The 21,519-nt window shown below is 32.0% G+C and overlaps 1 protein-coding gene and 1 long non-coding RNA gene across 16 annotated transcripts in view; one reads left to right on the forward strand and one right to left on the reverse strand.

Moving 5' to 3' along the window:
* Positions 1 to 21,519, reverse strand: part of LOC107996518 (nephrin) — a 419,478-nt gene that overhangs the window by 99,370 nt on the left and 298,589 nt on the right. The window contains exon 2 of one of the 12 annotated variants that reach the window (XM_062074580.1): positions 8,436 to 8,509. The exons of the other annotated variants lie outside the window; for them this stretch is intronic. The gene's annotated coding sequence lies outside the window, so the exon portion shown is untranslated. The remainder of the gene's footprint in view (positions 1 to 8,435; positions 8,510 to 21,519) is intronic. 12 annotated transcript variants of the gene reach the window in all.
* The window catches only part of LOC114577367 (uncharacterized), a 68,221-nt gene that overhangs the window by 26,461 nt on the left and 20,241 nt on the right, over positions 1 to 21,519 (forward strand). For 2 of the 4 annotated variants that reach the window (XR_009829612.1, XR_009829613.1), the window contains exons 2-3: positions 1,517 to 5,827; positions 6,244 to 6,380. This is a non-coding gene — a long non-coding RNA (uncharacterized LOC114577367). Of the gene's footprint in view, positions 1 to 1,516; positions 5,828 to 6,243; positions 6,381 to 19,584; positions 21,362 to 21,519 lie in introns of those variants that run through there. The other 2 variants (XR_009829614.1, XR_009829611.1) reach the window with 2 other exon arrangements.

The following is a 21,519-nucleotide window of genomic DNA, read 5'->3' on the forward strand; positions in this document are numbered from 1 at the left end:
AATTGTTTTGGAAATGATGAGTTTGGATTTATATTTTACGTTTATGTTTGTGAGCCCGGTTGATTTTGAATTAAATCTGAATTTTTATCGGACGTGAAAATGTAGAGATTCGTTTAAAAAACATCCATAATTTTGAAATGTTGAAAAATGTAACTCCGAGAGAAAATTTTTTGGTCATCATAAATAATATTTCTCTTTAATTTCTTTTTTTTATTATCGAAATATTTATTTAAATTTATTTAAATATATAAAGTTTAAAATACTTTTTCACGTATTTTGTCTTGTTTAACTAAATTAAATTTAACAACTTTTTAACTAATATATAACATTATAACATTTATTAAATATATTTAACTACATTTTCTGCAGTTTCTCTTTTTTGTCCATATTTTAAAAAATGGAAATTTGAAACAATATCTATCACAAAATGCTATAAAATCAATTACAATTATTTCGAAAAACGGGAAGAAAAATTTTAATAAAAATATCACCACCTATAGATTCTTCGTATATTTTACATCTCAAAAAGAGAAAAATAAGAAAAAAAAAAACAATACAATTCCACAACTAATCTCCATCAAAAAAGAAAGATTTCTTCAATTTCACAGTCGTATCGCAATTCTCGTTTCCACGAATACTCATATAGTTATTAACGAGCCACGAGAAAATTAAATACCTGCCCTCGTTTCATCTATTCCCAGGGTTAATCGTGTTCACCCCCGCCACCATTTAAAATTTCCCTCTTTTCGGTTTAATTCCCCCTCCTCCCCGGCAGGGGAGACGCGACGATTATCATTCGGATTGTTGTTCTTCCATTAACGCTCCACGAATTTAAACACCGGCCTGATTTTATTATATTCGCGAAATTCCTCGTCCGATGAATCATCCTCTCCTTTTTTCTTCTTTTTTTTTTTTATCAACGATCCATCTTTCGATCTCTCTTCCACTTTCTTATCGATCGATCGATCGATCGATCGTGTAAATCGGTCGAAATCCACGTATCTAATGAATTTTAATATCCGAATTATCCAGAAATCGGGATTTATCGTTCCATCGAAAAGATAAACAGCGTGGATTTATTAACGTCACGTCGAATCCACGCCAATTTCCTCTTCCTTCTCCCTCTTTACCCTCGTTTTCCAACTATCCGTTTTTTTTCTTTGCTTCCATTTCTTTCTCTCTCTCTTTCTCTCTTCCTCTTCTATCGTTTTCTCTTTCTTTTTTTTCGCTCTTCGTGCGTTCGTTGTTGTTTCGAGCGGCGAAATTGGCCCCCCTCCCTATGAAAGTCTCGCAATTTATCGTCGCATCGAGGGGGTAACGGGACGCGAATTTTTCATCCCCTGGCGCTGGTTCGTGATTCGAGCGGATCCACGTGATCTACGAATTCTTCTTTCTGATCGCTCTTTGATGGCATCGAAACGTCGACGTTCTCGCATCAATAATCCTTTGTCTAGAAATTGCGAGATCTTTTTTTTCCCTTTTTTTTTTTTTTAATCTTTATTTATTCTTTTTTCAGGAAGAGAGGGGTTCTGTCGCGCGAGTTTTTATGCGGTTGGCGCGATGGAGAATTCGAGTCGAGAATTTTTAACGCTTTTTTGAATGTCGATGGCATATTGTGGTGTGAACACGATTTGCTTTTATGGAATAATATATACGATCGAAATGCACGTAATATAGATGAATTTCTACGATACGGCCACACTTCTCGACTCTGGATTAAAATTAACACAAATTTTGTTCAAAATTAAATAACACTTACGTTCGTATATACGCTTCGAAACATATCAAAATTCTAAATCAAATCCAAAGAGATACAAAAACGAAGAAACATCGATAGAAAATTAGAGAGAAACACCAATCTTTCATATAAGAAGAGAGCATCGAATTAATTTCACCCCTTTATCAACATTCCCGAAGAAACATAAATAAGAAAACAGTGCAAGAATTTAATCGCACATCGGTGAACAACGATTCTTCGATGTTCTACGGGAGAATGGACGTTGAATTAACTTCACCCCGAAGAGAGAAAGAGAAGAAGTCAAAATCTCCGCGCGAAGATCCTTGAAAGACACTCGGCCGTTAACGCCTCTCGGAACTCCGACAGTCGACAGTCCGAAGAAACATCGCGGAAATCCGAGATCCTGCTTAAAACTTTCCCTTCTGCTTCGAGAACCGAATCGGGGAATTTCCATTGGGGGTTGAATTTTTTATCGGGAACAAAAGGACTCTGGTCTCCCGGGTTTAACGAATTAGCGGATTTTCGTTATCCAATCTCCGTGTCTCAGACCGGAAATGTTACGAATTATGCACGTTCGAATGCCATAATTATCAATTAGCATGCGTATCGATACGTTGCACCAAATAATCCAAAACGAATTTAATCAGCGATGACGAGGTGTGGAAGATGGCAAGGAGGATGGAGGGAAGGGATTTATGAATAAATCAATAAGGTTATTGAAGAAACAAGCTTTCGAGATTAGTAATTAAATATTGATAATTAAATCGATGATTTTTAATTATTGGAGATTGAACTACATCTGTGTTTCTTTAAAAAAGAAAGAATGGAAGTATTTTTATCATTCATCATTGGTCAAATCAAAGAAACGTAATGGCGGAACAATGAGATTCCCAAGCTGGAAATCTGTGAGGATTCGCTATTATATCAAGAAGGTTTCTCTGTGCCGGAGCAAAAGCAGTAGATGATCGCTCCCCTTCAAAAGGAACAAGAAATATTCACTCGGGAATCTTGTAACCCCATTACGTTTAGATACTATGCTTTGTCAGTCATCAGATCTTTTGTTCACGGATCGTGATCGCTTGCTCAAAGAAGTCGAAAAGTAGAGAACCTCTGCCTCTTGCTGTTTCGAAACGTTTTTTGGGAATTAGCCTTCGAGACACGTCTATCGAATGAATTGTTTCGAAAATCTTTTTTCATCCTTCTCGAGAATGGAAAATAATAAAGAGAATAATTTACATAAAAATTTAAATGACGTTGATGCGAATTCACGCAATTTCAAATTTCGTTTCATTTGTTCTTTCTCGTGCATGAAATTTGATATTTTCTGTCTTGTAAAAATTTTTAAATTTTAGAGAAAATTTCATAGGTATTTTTTGTCTTAAGATTGACTAATACATTTTATAATTTTAATTCTTGTTTTAATCCCTAGAAATCAGTTTTCGAATTTCATCATTATCGATACCAAGAAAATAAAAAAATTCATCAAGTATGAAATTATCCACGACTTTTATTATAAAATATAACATATTTGCTACCTCATTCTTCTTAGTTCATCTCTTTATTCTTTTTGCCGACTTAATTAAGATATCTTGCAAGATGTTTGAAAACACATTTTTCAGTCAAAGCAAAAATCTTTTAATTAGTACTGCATCTTTTAAATGATGTTTGATTCATCGTAGAGATATGTTCTTAAAGAGGAATCTCGTTTAAATATCTTCTGATACCATTATTTCTTTTTCCTTATTAAAAATTACAAGGGAAATGCATATTTCTTTATTATTTATTTATCATTTAATTTAAAATTTATTATTTTGTCCTTCGTAACATTATGAAATTTTATTTCTGAAAAGAAGAAAATATGAAAATTTTTAAGGTTACTATCTTCTCCGTGTATTTCTCGCGGAATTATTCTCTAAAATTATTCTCGGTGTACTTTGTTATATATTTGTTTTATATACGAATGCAACCACGTCGAAATTAGAATATTTTTATAAAAAACTGGACAAAAACCTTTTTTAAAAATTTAAAGATAATATTTTCAGTGCTGAGTTTGCAAAACTTGATATTTTTATTCCAATATCTAGTATTATCGAATAACAATTCGTTAATTGATAATATTATTAAATCGATAAATCACAAGTTATCATTCTGCAATTATTTTGCATCAAATAGAACAACCATTAGAAAATATATAAAATTTATAAATAAAACTTCTTTGCTTTGCCATCAAACTATTTTACTTACCAAATTTCGCTAATAATATTACCCCAATTATCTCAAGAGGACTCTGAAATTCTAATATACTCAAAATTTCATTGAAATTTCAACGTAAGATATCCTATTTACATCTACAACATTTATTGAACCCACATAGGCACAATTTATAGTGTCAAATCATTATCCAACGCCATTCAATTCTTCAACCCTCCTCTAAAGATCCGCTGGTACCACGATTATGTGGGTCCTTTTCATTAGCAGGCCACGTGCAATCCCTTCTTGGAAAAGAATAGAAGAAATCGAACAAGAGTCACATCATTGTGGTTTATGAAACTCGCACAGCACACTTACAAATTAAAAAACAGCTGTCTACTATTACTTAAGCTCTTGTATACGAATCTCTACTCTGTATCGTACAGCATAATACTTTATTAAAGAAGAAAGACACTGCATCAACGCATTCTGATCAACTTTGCCTCGAATTAATTGGATTTTCTTTTCTACAAATCGAATTTTTCTGTGATAATAAATTAAAGAAAATAGATATTAAGATTTTTTTTAAATGGAATCAATAAATCGAGGCATCTTTCTGATATGATATTCGAAATATATATGTACGTGTTCATATTAAAACCGAGAAACTTCCAACCATTTCCATTAAGAGACCCCGTTTCGTTTTCATCGAAATCGAGGCGAGATTAATCTCGCCGATTATTGTGTACCAAATGGATATTACATCGAGCAGGAATATTTAACTTATTCAGAATGTTCCTACAGCTCGATGAACTTAATTTATTAAACGATGGGTGGCATCGACGCGATACTTTCACGGAGACTTATCGTCGCGGATTAAAAAAACGATACGGGATAATCCGAAATAATGGATTAATCGTGCTAAGTGAACGTAAACTCCAAACCTGCTCATTTCTCGAAGAACCATCTTCGAAATGCGATTAGTTCATGATGGAGAACTATAAAAACTTCAATCGACGAAAAGAATTTTTTATGATGAATTTAAGATCGAGTATAATAAGAAGAGAGAGAAAGAAGATGGAAAGGAAACTTAAGATTCATTGGTCGAATTTTTCCAAAGATATTGGTAAAACTATAAATCTTGAATTAAGAAATTGAAAGAGATTCGATAGATTAAAAAAATTGTATGAAACATATAATTTCTAAAAGAATATAAAAATAACACAGAGATAGAAAAAAGAACTAATAAGACAAAATAAAAATAATATCAAATACGAAACCTTACAACTTAATCATATAGCAAAAAAGAAAAAAAAAATCAATAATTTCTGTAAGTCACACTAAAGATCACATCATCAAAGAGTCCTCGAGATCTCTTGCCAAGATTGACCTCGTGACATAGGCTGCGTCATAATCCACTCTAGTTCTAATCGTGGCGATTTCGCCAAGAAGACTGTACTTGACACCCAGCTCGACAAATTAATTATGCATTCTATCAAGAGGAGCAAGAAAGCAAGCGAACGAGCAGAGAATGGCGAATTGGAGGAAGAGGGAAAAGGAGGACACGTGCAAAAAAAGGAAAATAAAAAGAAGCTGTCGAAAGGATCCAAAGTTGGTTTTCAGCACTTCTTTTGCGGTTGAAAATCGTGTTATTCGAGGAAGTTAAACGAGGGTGAATAACATTTTAATTGCCTTGATCAAATTAGACGTTTGTTCAACGCGAGTTGAACAGTAAAAGTGGTGTATGTTCGAGTTTACGGTGTGTTGCTGTTTAAATTTTCTGGAGAATACATGTTTATGGAACTATTTTGGTTTGGCTGGCTTCAACTGGTTAATTTGGGTAGAATGGAGGAATTTTATGAGGATGCATAAGTTAGTAGGTGTTGGAGAATTTATGTGGTGAGTCGTTTTGATGAAATTTATTTTTCATCTTTGAGTAATTTCTTATTCAGTGGAGAATATTTTGTTCACGAAACACACGTTATTAATATCTATATCATATTCTTATGAAACTTTGTTATTTTTTAAAAAATTTACATAGAAATCAGCATAAATCAACATCACTATATGATATAATTTTTCTTTATTACCAAATTTTTAAGAAATTATATTTCGTCTGATAAATCAATTAATCTTTAAACATCTTCCATTTTTTAATAATAATTAAAAGTAATAACTTTACGATATTTCGAAATTATCTGTTTCACTTTTTTTTCGTTCACGCATACTAAATTGCATTTCTCATTTCTTTTGTTTCTTCTTCCCCCTTTCAAATAAATCGCACAAAATTTATAAGCACGGTTTATTGATTACAGTTCTGAAAGCCGCATTAATTAAGAAACAGCAAGAGGTTCCTTACGTGATGTGGACCAGCGCAAAGATGAAACAACCGGTGTTTTCAATCAAAAACAAATCATCCCGAGAAGGCGTAATTAAATTTGAAATAACTAAGGTAAAGTTTCAGTTATCCACGCTGTTCGTCCGAATTATAATAACAAAATTTGCTTATTTTATTCTCTTATTTCGCGAATGAAAATTTAACTGTAACAGCAAATTAATGATACAAAGTGGTTCTTAAAAGATAAATATCATAGAAGAAATCTTTCACCGATACTATCTATATTATCCTGTGTGCGTTGTGTTTATGTTTATGAATCAGTATGCAAATGAAATACAATTTCAGTTGGTTATACTAACTTCTCTTGGTATTTAACAGAACTTTTAATTATATTACTCGATGTACACAAATTTCAAAGTTACTATCATAAAGTATATTATGGAAATAGCGAAAAGAAAACATTCTTAAAAATTAATTTTAAAAGAATATTTAATTATATTTAAAATAAAAATACAAAAGAATCTATTATTATACGTGGAACCTTAAAAACTATCTCAAGTTAAACTTCAATAATCTAATTTTATTTATTAAAAATTATACATATTTTGCATATATTAATATTCTTATATCAACGAGTCAAATACAATATGATAAAAAAAAAAATTAGTCGAAGCAAGGCGCCCCTTTGTGTCGCCCTCATCAGTTCCACACGCCATAAAAATGGAAAAATAAAATTAAAAAAAACTCTTAAACTATCGAAGAGGATTAAAAGAACAGACGTATGAGCCGCGGCTAATTACACGCCGATAACCGGGAGAAGAAGGCCCGCAAGGAATAAAAGAGGCCGAAACACGCGATTAATTTATTATTCGAACATGGTCGGCGAAACGAATCTTTGCCGATGACGAGGCTGCCGTTGGAAAAAAAAGCTTGAAAAATTAATTATGCATGCGATCCCGGGTTGCAAAAAGGTGTGACACACGTAGATGCACGCAAAAATTGAACGAGGATTCTACTCGACGAGTAGAATGGATGTTGGATAAGAAAAGATGTGGAAAGAAAAGGACGGAGGATGGTGGGAAGGAATGGTAAAAAGATAGAGATTGAGATCGTGCAAGGAATATGGAAGAAAGTTGAGGAAGCTTTTTTCTTATACTAATTCGAAATTATTTTATTATTTACCTTCTATAATGTTAATATATATAACTGTATCAAAATTATTTTCTTTGATTTTCAATAATAGATTTGAATTGGTATTCACTTGGTTTTCGATTACGAGAGAACTTGAAGGAATTAGAAAATCATTTACATCAAAATAGGATAATTTTTATTTCAAAAATTATTCAATTCGAAGATTCAGAAAATCGGAATCTTTTTACTAAAGAAGATGTATTTATCTTTTTAATAATACGATAGATTTCTCACATTAGTTCAGAATAACTCAATAGTTAATTTGAAAGAATCACATCCATCAAAGAGTAATTCATTCACAAATTTCAGATTGATTCATAATTTTATTCTATAAAATTGCGGATCGAACGAAGGGAATAGAAATGGGAATTTGAATCGAACGAAGAAGGTGGATGAAAGTTCATGGACGTAAACAAGGATTAATCAATCATCCAAGAGCGCAAAAAGAAAAAAAGAAAAAAAAAAGAAAAAGAAACAAGCTCTCATTGTGGATCGCGGGGTTATCGTGAAATTCAGATATTTTCTATCCCGGTCACCCTTCAACTATCTTCCACTCCAACACTTTAAGACATCTTGATGTATGAGTGCGCCCATACACGCATATACATAGCATCCGTGCATAAATCTTTCGACGCCTTCTTCTTCGAGACGCTCGAATCCCAGCAAATGTGTCACCCCTTCGCTGCCAAGATGCACGATCTGTGGAGATACATTATGGACCTTTCCAGAGGTTTAATGCATCGATCTTGGTGATCGGTAGGGGTTTGACTGACGGATGAGTGTTTTTTGTTGGGTCGTATTAAAGAGAGGAATAGAGAAGAATTGCGAAAAGATACATTTGTAACAATTTTAAGGAAAAGTGAAAAATTTGCCCGTAGAATCTTTGTATAAAAAAAATTTTCCTATTTATTCCTTCTCGATAGAAGAAAAATTCATTCGATCACAGTAATTTGTGTTTCTCTTTGCAAATACACTTACCTGGGAAGGTAAAAAATTTATGCAGAGGAATTTATATTCATCATCCGCGAGAAGAACATTCCGGAGGTACTCACCTGCAACAGAAAAGTACAAACAAAACTTATGTTAAAATTATTCGAATTTTATTCACGTCTAATGATATTCCCTAACAGATTATTCGTGGATACATTCGCATATAATGGATGTTTATGAAAATTTTAAACGTGAAAAAGATATATTCAATTTATTGTTGGTTGATTAATTCTATTCTAAATTCCTTTCAAAAGAAAAAAGAACGGATAATAATAAAGAAGAGTTGTAATATAAAATAAAAATAATAATTCGAAGAAAATTCAAAAAATCTATTCTTCTGTCAAATAACAATTTTAAACTACGGGCTAAATAAAAGAAGCACGAACAAAGCAATTTCCTGTTCTCCCTTCCAAGTCAGAGGACACTTTCATCGTCGAATAATGCCGAGTAAGTCGAATTACCAGCGCATATAATCAATTTCGCGAGAGCCGATAATTTGGTCGTGCAGTCGCGACCGAATTATCGCGTTTATTGCATGTGATAACGTTACACAGGAATTGCAGACGTTTCGTTTATTACCGTGGAGAGAGAAGCGATTACCTTTCTTTTCTCGTTGAATCGCGTGTCGGCGCTTTTATCCTCGCCAATTATACCGGAAACTACCGCCGGAAGAACCTCTTGGTCCTCCTTTTCCGCAAAGATGTTACATTTTTAAGATCTTTTTAACGCTAATTGTTTTCGATAGTCTGGTATCTAAGTGTTTCGCGATATATTTTTACATTTTTATGACAAAAATCTCGTTAGTGGATTGTTATTATTAAATTTCAACTTTAGACTCAATAGAGAAATTTTATCAGGCTCTGTTGCAAAGTAATCTGATCAAATTATTTTTATATTTTTAGGGAAGAACACGTGTATTGATAAATCATGAAATTAAAAAATGTTCTTTCTTTGTTAATACCGAAAAAAATCTCTTTAGAAGCTATACTTTTAATTATTCCTTGAAATTGAAATCGTTCCTTGCCATGAAATTTCTCGAAAATTAAAATCTTACTCACTTTAAAACGTCCAATAATGATCCTAATTATCGAGCAAAGAATAACAAAGAATAAATTTGTTTACACATGTGAGGAGAAAAGGATTATCGATCAATATATATTGTATGAATATCAATTATGATATCAGAAAAAAAAAAAAAAGAACAAATGATAAAATATGATAACGTGAGTTAAACGAAGCTCGATGTTTCATCGAGCGAACGATGGAACCATCTCGTAAAAGGGAATAATAAACTGCAACGTTTCCAGAATAATCGTCGAGTTGGCCGGAACCACGACACGGACGACAGGCTCAATTATTTCAATCGTTGGCAATTTCCCGTTGACACGCCTTATTAACAGTCAGCACGCGCGAAAGAACGAAATTCGGGAGCGGATTACACGCTCGCTAGTCCGCGTTATTAACATAACGTCATCGTTGAACGTGATATTAAACGGTCCGCGTTATTATTCAAATCGGTGTAATTACGGTTTTATTACCGTTTGATGCGGGACACGAACGTTTCGAAATCGATGAACCGTCTTTCGAATCTACCTATAAAATTATTCGATCCGTGAAACTCGTCATCGTCATTTCCTCCAGATTAAATCTACGTTAAATCTCGATTTAATCTATTCAAATCGATATTCAAATTCAACGATATATTCTTCACTCGAAAGTTTCTACACACTTCGATACACAGTTTTGTCTTATTAATTGAATCAAGGAGATTTCGTAAACTTTTCTCATTCCGATTTGAAATGTGAAGATTTATTACTTGGGTTGGGGAAATGATCGAAAAATTAATTAAGAAAGCGTAATTTACGATTAACTTTTAATAGAAATAACGCGATGTGTTATTACATTTTTATAGATATTAAATTTGTAAGAAACTTATAGAAAATTATATTTTTTTCATACTCGCATATTTAATCTTGTTTCTGCATCGTTGAATATTGAATAGATGAGAAATATTCAACAGAAAAATGTAATGTTTTCACAATAAATAAAAATATTTTCGATCTATATACATATAATCCATAAAATTTATTAAACCAAACGAAACTTCATTTATCAGTCTTCAAATATTCGATATTCTAAAAATATTGCGAACAAAAAAAAACAATCGAAAATCGAAAATTGATTCGTATAATATTTATTTTAAATCAAGAATAAACAAATGATGATAATACAATCTAAATATAATATAAATTATACATTGAACGGAATAAAAGAGAATCTAAAATTCCAAAGAAACGTGCTACTAATTCAGAAAATATCGTGCAAACAGGGTATCATTAAATATCATCATCGTTACGTACAACGATCCTTTTGATATGTCAATTTGCACCGTGACCCTTCAGGGAGTGTCTCGAGCGAAAGTCGGCTAGCAAACACCCCCAGTGCCAATCAGAAATAACTCGGCCTAATAAGATTTAGACTCTCACCCGTCAAAAGAACCAACTTTCGTTCGTGCCGTCTTCTTGTATCACGGTAAACATCATCCCTCGATAAACGAACTGAAACGAACAACTCTGAAAATGGTATATTAGAAAGATTCTCGCGTTTAATTGCTGTGCTGATATGTTTTTATTTAAAACATATTTAGGTATAAAAAAGGTAAAAGAGAATAAGAGATTAATTCGAAATTTTTTCTTTTATTTGTCAAATAAACTAGATTACAAAATTCAAGATATTATCTTGCAACAAAATTATCGCTTAAAAAATTTTTCTAACCACATTTATAATCATTCCTACATTTCTTTTACAAATGATCAATATGCTTGGTCATTCAGACGTCCAATATCAAATATCAAATAAATTCATAAAGGACAAAGTCCATCCGAACATCTCGTATTCGACCATTTCCTATTTCAACCCTTTCACCCTGTTGGAAAAAGACGAATGGGATCAAGGATACTGCAAGGAATTTTACTTTCGATACTGGAGACTAAACTCCAATAGAGGGTCGCTTTGTCGTCGAACCCACCCCAATCGCACACTCGTGCTTGCACAATATCCATCCGAAACGTTCCGGATACCGGTGCCACTGACCGCCACGGTCCTCGCCGATCGCAGTTGTTTACGACTTTCGTAAGGATTCCGGCCTGGAAACACGATCCAAAGACGAACGAATTTATTCTACAAGACGCTCGTGCCAACCGAGTTTCGAGATATTTGATTGAAATCGCGAGAGGATGAGACGATTCCAATGTTCCCCTTCCAATGTTCGATCTGTCCATCCGGGTTTCGATTATCACTTTCCCGTTAACGGATCAAATATTCGATTTCCAACTTGTGGTGGAGTTGTGTGCCCGATACACGTGCCGTTTTATGTTTGGGACGACGAAGTTTGAAGTGTGAATTTATATTTCATTGGTGGATTATTAGTTTAAAATTGAGTTTTTGTGATAAAGAGTTTGATGGATTGGACAGATATGTATCCAATGATTGGATGTTGAGTTATCTTTATTTTTATATGTTCAAATTTTATAATTTTATTTTGAATGGGGAGAAAATTTGATTGTGAATTTTGTGAAGAATAATTTTCATGCTTCGATAGCTTCATTTTTTTTTTTTTTTTAATAAATTGATATTATGTAAATAATTTCAAATATTCATGGAAGATTGAGGATGGAATATTCAATAAAAATATTTTGCGTAAATAATAATATGGTTTTTAATTGTACTGATGCTATATTATCAGAATGTTGATTACGAAACTTACAGATACGTGATCGCGCGATTATTTTTTATTTTTCGTAAAAATAAATAGATTTTTATTTAATTTTTTTTTTCTTTTATATTCTCATCCGAATTCCAACTTTAACGAATAAAATCGACGAGTGACGAATAAAATTGCCGTTTTCCAATTTTTCGTTTCCATGCAAATACTCCTATCTTCCGGAATATTAATACTATACGAAAACTAAATTTTCTCTCGTTAATCGAAAAATAATCTAACATTTATTCATAGATTCTTTAAATAATTCGAAAAAAATCGAATTTTACATAAAAATTTTACATTTCCATTAATTCGTTAAAATGAACAATGTGTCAAGATAAAAATAAAAGTACCATGTATAATAAATATAAAATATCGAAATTCTTATCGCTATTTATCTTTATCATCTCTGTTTAAGAGCGTTCTCGAAGGAATGGACGTACGTGTCGTCGAAGGGGTTAATTTGTTATCGCAAGATGCGAAGCGAAAGTATCAGGAACAGTAGCGTAGACTTTCGAAGTGAAATTAACGGAGTTAAGCAAATTTTCCGTCCCGCCTCTGAGAAGTTGATATTCAGAAGCGCCGTTCTGTTTCTTGGTAATTCTATCAACCGTCTACCGGCCCCCTTTCTTCAGTCGAAGATGTAGTCGAGCGTTTTAATTAAAAATTGCACGGTCGAAAGTGCGTAACGGTTTACGAGCTGCTTCTTCGAAGGGTAATAATAGTTACAATTGGCCTTAACGATGTACGTGAATCGAGAACCGTGAAGGATAATTGAAGGAACGAAAGCGTGAGAAATACAGAGGATAAGAAGGTGCGCTAATTGGGGTTAGTTAAAATTATAATTGCTTGAAAGGTGATCAATTTGATCTCGGTGACTTCCAAGTCAGACTTTTAATCCCTCTCGTTTGTATCCATTTTTATGAAATGGGAATTATTTCCGCGAATTCATAATTTTGAGCCTTGCTCGTGTTTAAACTTGTCTCGTGGGACATAAGTAATATTCGATGTCCAAAATATATCATATTTAAATACGAACGTTAATAATAATTTAATTTTGAATATTCAAATTTAAATTTTTAAAAAATACTTTATATCTGAAATTGAGGTTTAATTGAGGTTAAATTTAAAATTGGGAAAATTCGAGAATATCTATTGAAACTGAAAAATTGGAGCATGGAAATATAAAGTATAATTCTTAATAAAAGTTTTGAAAAATAAATTTTAAATACGAATTCGTATATGTACATTCTTAATAGCCTCAAATCATTATTTATACGCTTTTCATGAGTTCATAATCACGTTAATGCGGTCAGCCTGCATTTACTTTATCTACTTAATTCATGTAAACCAAATTTACTTTTGATTAAATAACAATGCAATTATTTAACAATAGGGAAATATGAATAAATAAACGACAAACAATAACACATTATCATAAAGTAATTAACGTTAACCATGATGGTTACACCATTAATTACATTAAATTAAACCCTATCCGTATAATAAATTATTAATTACAGATCATTATTCGCAAGAATAATTATGTATAAAAAAATTTAACAAAAAAAAATTGAATCTGATACAAAAATATAGTAATCAAAGTCAAGATAAGAATAATAATTTTATTTTTAATTCAAATCTTTTTTTTTTAATCTTAACGATCATTATATTACCGTCGATTTCTCAAATTTCCATGTTATCAAATTTTTCTTCTTAAATCGCAGCACAAAGAAACTCGAAACAATATATCAAAAATTTTTAAAAATAAAACCAAAGAGAAGAATAAAAAAAGCACGATCATTTGAAGTATGCATCGAGGATATTATTAATCAATATCAACGTGCATCGCGATTAATGGAAACACGACCATGCCAATGATAATTATTAAGCATCGCGCTATGCGTATCCGTATTAAGCTTTAATTTTATCGATCGTTGTCGTCCATTAGCGATTGACCGCCGTTACATTGCCGATGTCTATTCAAATATTTGATCGAGAAACGTTGGGGGGAGGGGATGTAGATTCAGAAATGGATGGGTTGACTCGAAAGGAATTAACTAACGTTAAGGATGTACCGTTGGAACTGCGTTGCTCCTGGGATCTTGCTGTGTTCGGGTCAGTGATTTGACTCAAACTTTGCATACGATTACCGTGTACTGTGTATAATGTGATATTGGATACGTGAGACGAGCCATTCAAAGTTTCGTTGGAGAATTGAATGGAAGTTTAATTAATGTTTATGATACTTTATATAATATTGAGGTTATAATAAGGGTTCAGGAAGTTCTTTCTTTATCGAAGAATATAATTAAAATGTAATTTATAATATGGATAATAGTGAGAATTAAAAAAAAGAAGATTATTACCAATACATCTTTCTCAAGAGTATCTCAAGAATGTGTAAATATTTTTTAGCGTATATCCAAGAATCTTTTAATTTCAAAATGTTACAGATTCTTCTTTAAAAGTCTTCATAGAAGCATAGAAAGCAAGTATGTTTTCTCCATTTATTCAGACATATATATATATGTACTGAAGGTATACATCTTCGAGGCATTATCATTCTTTGGGATTTGAGATCAATCAAAGAAGTTAGAAATTAACCAAGAAGGAAAAGCTTGGTAAAAGATGGTAAATCATTTCCTCGATAATACTTAATAATAATCGATGCACCGTAAAACTAACTTAACGTGATTTATGAACGTCGTCGCAACGGGGTAGCCGATAACTACTTGTCGGATCAGAACAAAGTGTGGGTGCACTGTTAAGGAAACACAACAGCTTCGAGTTGATTCTCGAACAACGGTTATTAACCCGAAGGATCGATTATGTTATCCTTGGAACAGTTTCTTCAGGTTGAAGCTTATATTCGATTTGGTTTAACGCTTTTAAATCTCTTCTAAGAAGGAAAATGAGAAATGATGAAATGTAGTTGAATATTATTGAATAGAATTAAAATATTACACACTAAATTTTATATCAAGAATAATTTATTATTTTAAAATTTTAAAATTACTTTTAAAATTAATTGTGACAGTAAGTGAAAATAATTTTGGCATAATTGATTTGGAAAGAAATAATATTTTTTATTTTTTTACTTTTTAATTTTTTCTAATTATATTTAGTTCGATGATAACATTTTAATCCATATGCTATAAAATATCGTCAGAATGAAATAGCAAAAGCAAATTAATGGAAATTGTTTCCAAAGAGTGCGTTTCAATTTTTGCAGAAAATTAATGTATAATAGATATGGGATATAAATATATGTTCGTATTTCGAGGAAGAATACATATATTTTTATACGTGAATTATTCGATTAATATGAAATTTTGTTATTTAAAACAGATTTGTTTGATATTTGCTCAAGTATCATCATAAAGTACGTATGTAATTGAAACGAAATAGCTAAAAAAATATTTGATGTTATAACTTGCATATTTGTTTTACAAAAATGAAGTTCTGTATAAAAAAAGAAATATTTTTATACAGAATTTTTATTCATTCAATAAACATGATTAAACTCGTTCCATTTATTTTTCAGTAAATATTGTACTTTCGTAAAATACATCAGAATCGTTTTCTTATTACAATTTATTCGTTTTAATTATTTTTAGGAATATATTTTGAAAATTTTCGAAAGTGGATATTTTTGCAAAAAATATCTTCGAGAATAATTCTTGAGCATTTTATTCTCAAACAAAAAAATAAATAAGCAATTTCTAAGATTATACAAATAGTTAATGAATGAATGGAGGAAGAAATGTTGCAAATTAAGTTGAAATCCGTCTGTTTTTAGTCAATACTATTCTTCACTGTTATTCTTTCGATTGTGTAATACGCCTTGCGTTTCCAATCAACCGTTTATTCTCTTTTATTGTTACTATTCAGCCATACTCCCGAGAGTCGAGCTACTAAACGCTTTGATCATTTTGTTCGGAATACTTGAACAAACAGGAACGAAATCACAGCACAATGTTCCCTTTTATCGAAAAAAAAGTTAACTAATCGACCATTTAATCTTGATTTTCCTTTTTTCTTCTTTTTTTTTTTTTTTTAATCAAACGAAGTGTAATTAAGTTATTTCAACTTCTATATTTCACTCGATCAAATCTTTCAATACCGAGTTCTAATCACAAAGTATGAAGTTTAATATAAAACGCGATTATTAATATTTCGATATTTTAATTGATATACCATCGAAAATAACAATACATGCAAATACTTTTCATTTAAATCGCATTTAATTTTTATTCGAAACGAAATTTTATATTCCACCAGAGAGAGAAAGAGAGAGAACAAATACGTTTGTGCAGCTACCTTCAAAATCCAAACTTATATGCATTCTCTAATTGCGAAATTAGAGCAAATTCGCCGAGCATAAAACGAGGGGAACAAACTCATTGAATCGCATATGTATATATACACGCGTGTACACACAGCGCAGCCCCTTGCAGTTGAAGGGTTAAATCCAATAGACCTCACACGATAAATACGCTCTTGATCATATACGTATCAAAATGAACACACAAAGCCCAACATTATTAGAATATTCGAAAATATTAAAATATCTTCAGTACAATATTGTATCGATTGAAACGAAGACGGATTATTCATCGAAAAAATTATATAAAATTCTATTTTTCTATACAAATTCATTTCTATTAAATACCTTCTTAAACGTTTAATAATCTTCATTCATACTACCTTAATTATTATATTTTAAACAGAAGAACCGAAAGCTTCATTATGAATTAAATATTACAAATATTTATTCCATACAATATTATTCCTTGCCTAATTCTCCCATTGATCGATTAATCAATCCGCATTTAATCAAATCAAATCAGAAATCTCGTTGCACTTCGATCCTCAAATCGAAGGCATAATTCCAACATAGCTCAAATTCCCACCCTCCCCTCAATTCTCCTCTATCTCTCTCCAGAAGAACGTAATAAAAACACGAGTTTGTTCACAAATATCAGAGATAATCGTAAAATCGTCTCGAGAGAGCTGTATCCGACACTGATCTTTCCACTCGTACAACTCGATGCGAGAGCGCAACGCACGAGCGTGTGTACCGGAAGAGGGTATGGAACGCGCGAATTCGAATGCACTCCAATCGAGTTACGGGCCAAGAGTTTCCTAATTCCTGAAATTGCACGCGGTGTTGAGATTCTAAGTACGCGGGTACAAGGTAAGTTACGAGGCTGTGAGACATCGTAGGACAAAGAGGGTGGAGGAGGGTGGAAATGAGGGTTGGCAGGGAGGAGGAGGAGGAGGAGGAGCCGCGCCTTGATTTCGGAATGGCTCGAGGAAACCGAGAGGTGTTTAAGCATGCGTCTGTAATGAGACAAGGAAATTCCTAATAACAGTAAGCATTCCCAAATGGGTATTTGGAAAATTTCGACATCGCCTTCCGGTTTCGCGCGCCTTCCCCTTCCTAGAACGAGTTGGATTCGTTTCCGGTGGGAACGGTAGTTTTCAGATTACAATTGTTCGCGAAGAATTTCGAATTTCGAATTGGATGGAGATATTTAATGGACAAGTTTAATTGGTATTTCTCTAGGGATATTGATTTAGGGAGATGGGATAATTAAATATGAGAAGCTTCGCGGAATAGAGATGTTGGGTTTGAGTAGCAATTTGGTGATGTCTTTATGTGGATGTGGAAAGTTAAATCTTTGTGAGATAGGTTTTGAATATTTATATTATTGAGATGAATATTAATTAACAGTAAAAATCGGTATAACAATATACTATCAAATTATTTGTAATCTATTAATTTTTATCCAATTTCTATATATTTCAGAGTTAAAATTTATGCTGTAATAAACCGTAGTGATAAATCAATTTGAGTAGTGGTTAAAGAATTCAAAACCTAGAAAATGTTAATTCATACATAGCAATTTCTTTATTTCTAGAAAAATATCAAATTCATTTCCAAGATATTTGTTTTCACATGAATCATTCTTTATATTGTTTTAATAAAGAGTCTGATAGTATGATAAGTATGGTTTTTTTTTTGAGAATACAAATCTTCATTCGAATTTATAAAGTACGAAGATTTCCCTTGCGTCTTCAGATCTCTCTTATAGCTTCAACAGAAAAGACTTCTATTGAACAGCTTTCAATAGAACTATTCCATGAACTATTGAACCATTTTTCAGCTATTTACTTTAACACGAAAGATTTCTATCGCATAGCTCCCATCGAAAGAGACTATGAGGACCTCTTCGAGTTTGATATGTTCACGAAGAGCTTGAACCACTTCAAGGGTCTACGAAATCTAGGATCCTTCTTGATCTATTTCCTTTGAAATGAGTTCGTTTGTGATTTTTTTATTTTTTATTGTAATGATTTTTACTCCATGGATTATAATTTATTTAAAATCTTAAAATTTAGTATTGTAGATACATTCAAAATATTTAAAAATATATCAAAATCAATATTGATCGATTTCATTAATTATTTCTTAATAACAAAACAATTAAAACGATTTTTAAATCATTAAATATCGAAGAAAATAATAGAAAATTAAAAATTTTTATTTAAATTTCTATTTAATTTCTATTTTTATTTATTTTTCACTTTCTTTTAATATCTTAAGTAAAATATACGTATTTTTTCTTCTGCTTTTTTTCAATTTCAAGATACATGTTGCATATCCATAAGATAAATGATAATTATATGAAAAATGAAAGTTTCGTTGATATAAAGAACAATTTCAACGATACAATATCAAGGTAATATCAAGATAAATACTCTACTACGATGCACTCTCATACTCTCATTCGTATAAAAGCTTTATAAATAAATTCTACTTATAAAAGCTCTTTCGAGATGTGAAGATTATCTTCTATCTTACGTTTATAGAAACGCTTAAGCATTAATGACACAAAAAAATCATTCTTATTCGTAATATTTGAGATACTGTGCTCTTCACATTTTACATTTATCATTTTGCGGAATTATTTTCCTATTCATTTATGATAGATAAAATAGAAGAAAATGTATAAATGATCGATGAATTTTCAATGAACTATTCAATATCGAATCGATTACGTATGTACTTTTGATAAATTGAAGAATTCATATAAAAATAAAAGAGGTTTGAATTATCATTTTATAAATTGTTTAAAATATTGTCAAAATTAGCAAGCTAATTACTTCATCAAATAACATATTTTTCAGCAACACATCATTTTTTCAAATTAAAAAGAATTGGATCAGTCATCGTTAACATTTTAAAGTCTACTTTAACAATTTTACGATTTTAATTTCTCCAATATCCCGTGTTACATACAATTCATCCAAATATCCTTATCTTAAACAATTAACATAAACCAATAACAACGATTTACTTTTCAGGAGCTCAACGAGTGCGAAAGCTTGCATTATCCCGAATAATGTAAGGCCCATCGAGACCAAGGATCTCCTGTTCACGGACGAATACTCAAGAAATCCGAACAAAACCATCCTTAAAACACGCCCAATCCACTTCCCGGCATAATTCTCCCTTATCTCAAAATCCCATCGTTCATGCTCAGCCAACATACTTCCTCCACCGATCCCAATGTGTATGAAAATTCGACAAATAGTCCCGGAATCACGGTGGCCGGCCACGTGCAACCGGCGAGGGGTGGCAGCATTGACATTTTTATGTCAACAAGCTCGAGCCGCGTGTCAAAAGGGGATCGTGCAGAGGCAGTGTGGTATAATCAGCGGCAAAGAGGAAACAGCGAATAAAGGAGCAAGAGGGAAAGGGACGATGAATGAAGAGAAATAGCGCGTATTTCGATTTTACAACAGCGAAACTGGTGCGCATTGTCGATGGGGTCGACCAACACCTGGTCGGTTTCGGGAAGCGTTGCCGGGCCGGCTTTTTATTTTCATTGCTGTTCATCGTTTGATAACAAAGAATCGCCGTCGAACATTCGCGGGAGGCTGGGGTGTAAAGGCTCGGCTCGAATGGGAGAAGGATGGTGGTAGAGAGGGATGAAGAGAGAGAGAGAGAGAGAATGGTTGTTGGAAAAGGGAGTGAAAAGGGGTGGCATATGCGGCGGCAACCATCACTTGACGGATCCAACGCTCGCTCATTTTGCCTTTATGCACGTGCAAACGTTGCGTCAAGAGCGGTGGAAGGGTTAAATGTACGCGAAAAGTGCCAATTTTCGAGGGGCGCACGCCGTGTCTTATTACGCCGGACATGGATGGCCGGAAACCGACGCTCTCTGGCTCTCTCATTGGGGTGAGTTTAATGGTTGAGTGAGAGTTGGTGAGTTGATGTTTCATTGTTTCTCCTGCTTTGAAGGTAATTGGTGATTAATCTTTTTCTTTTTTTTTCTTTTTAGATTTGAATAATGTTAACGTTTGATACTTTTTAAAGTTAATTTTGGAATAATTGATAGTTTATCTTTAGTATATCTTTTTATTTATTAATATAAAAAATTTATATGAATAAACAGATTTCTATTAGATAGATAAAAAAAGCTTCAAAATACAAGTAATGAATAAAAAAGTAATTTTATTATAACAAATCTGGCTTCGATCTGAGATATAGCATAGATTCCTCCGACAATATAAAGTATAAACGATGAAAGGAATATATAAAGGGAATCGTAAATTCGAGCATTAAACGATAGCAGGACTTTAGTATCGATACGTCTTCAACCAGCCACGCGTTATCCTATTTTACTATCAAAACTTTAGAACCATTCGTACAAGATCGTATGAAAATATAACTTTCACCATTATTTTACTTATCGCTAATAAAATCTTTTATTTTTCAGATATTTTTTATTAAAAAAAATTTGTACAAACTGACAGGGAGATGAATCGAGTAAATTTTGTTGAAAAGTTTTTAATTTCAATTTTGTAAATTTAATAAAAAAACGGGATCGTGTAATAATATTTACCATAAAAATATCTTTTTTTCCAAAAAATAATTTTGACATGTTTTTTTTCACTACCAATTAAAAATAAAAAAAAAGATACAAAATAAAAAATGAATTAAAAAACTATTGTAATACCGTTCTCCAAAAACATAATGGATAATTTTTATGTCGACAATTTAATGTATAGACAAGCGTATAATGGATCTGAACGAGATGATAAATGTTACAAAATAAAATTCGTTATAAATGTTTAACAATGTTCCCAATATCCTTTGAATAGATTAATTAAAAAAGCATCGATAATTCGTTAATGAAAAATTCAATCAAAGATCGATTAATCAAGAACCGACGACAAAAATATATCTCGTTCATTTTCTCACTTCTGAATGACTAATGATCTCGAAACATG

This window comes from Apis cerana, linkage group LG5 (assembly GCF_029169275.1).
Source record: "Apis cerana isolate GH-2021 linkage group LG5, AcerK_1.0, whole genome shotgun sequence".
Lineage (NCBI taxonomy): Eukaryota > Metazoa > Arthropoda > Insecta > Hymenoptera > Apidae > Apis > Apis cerana.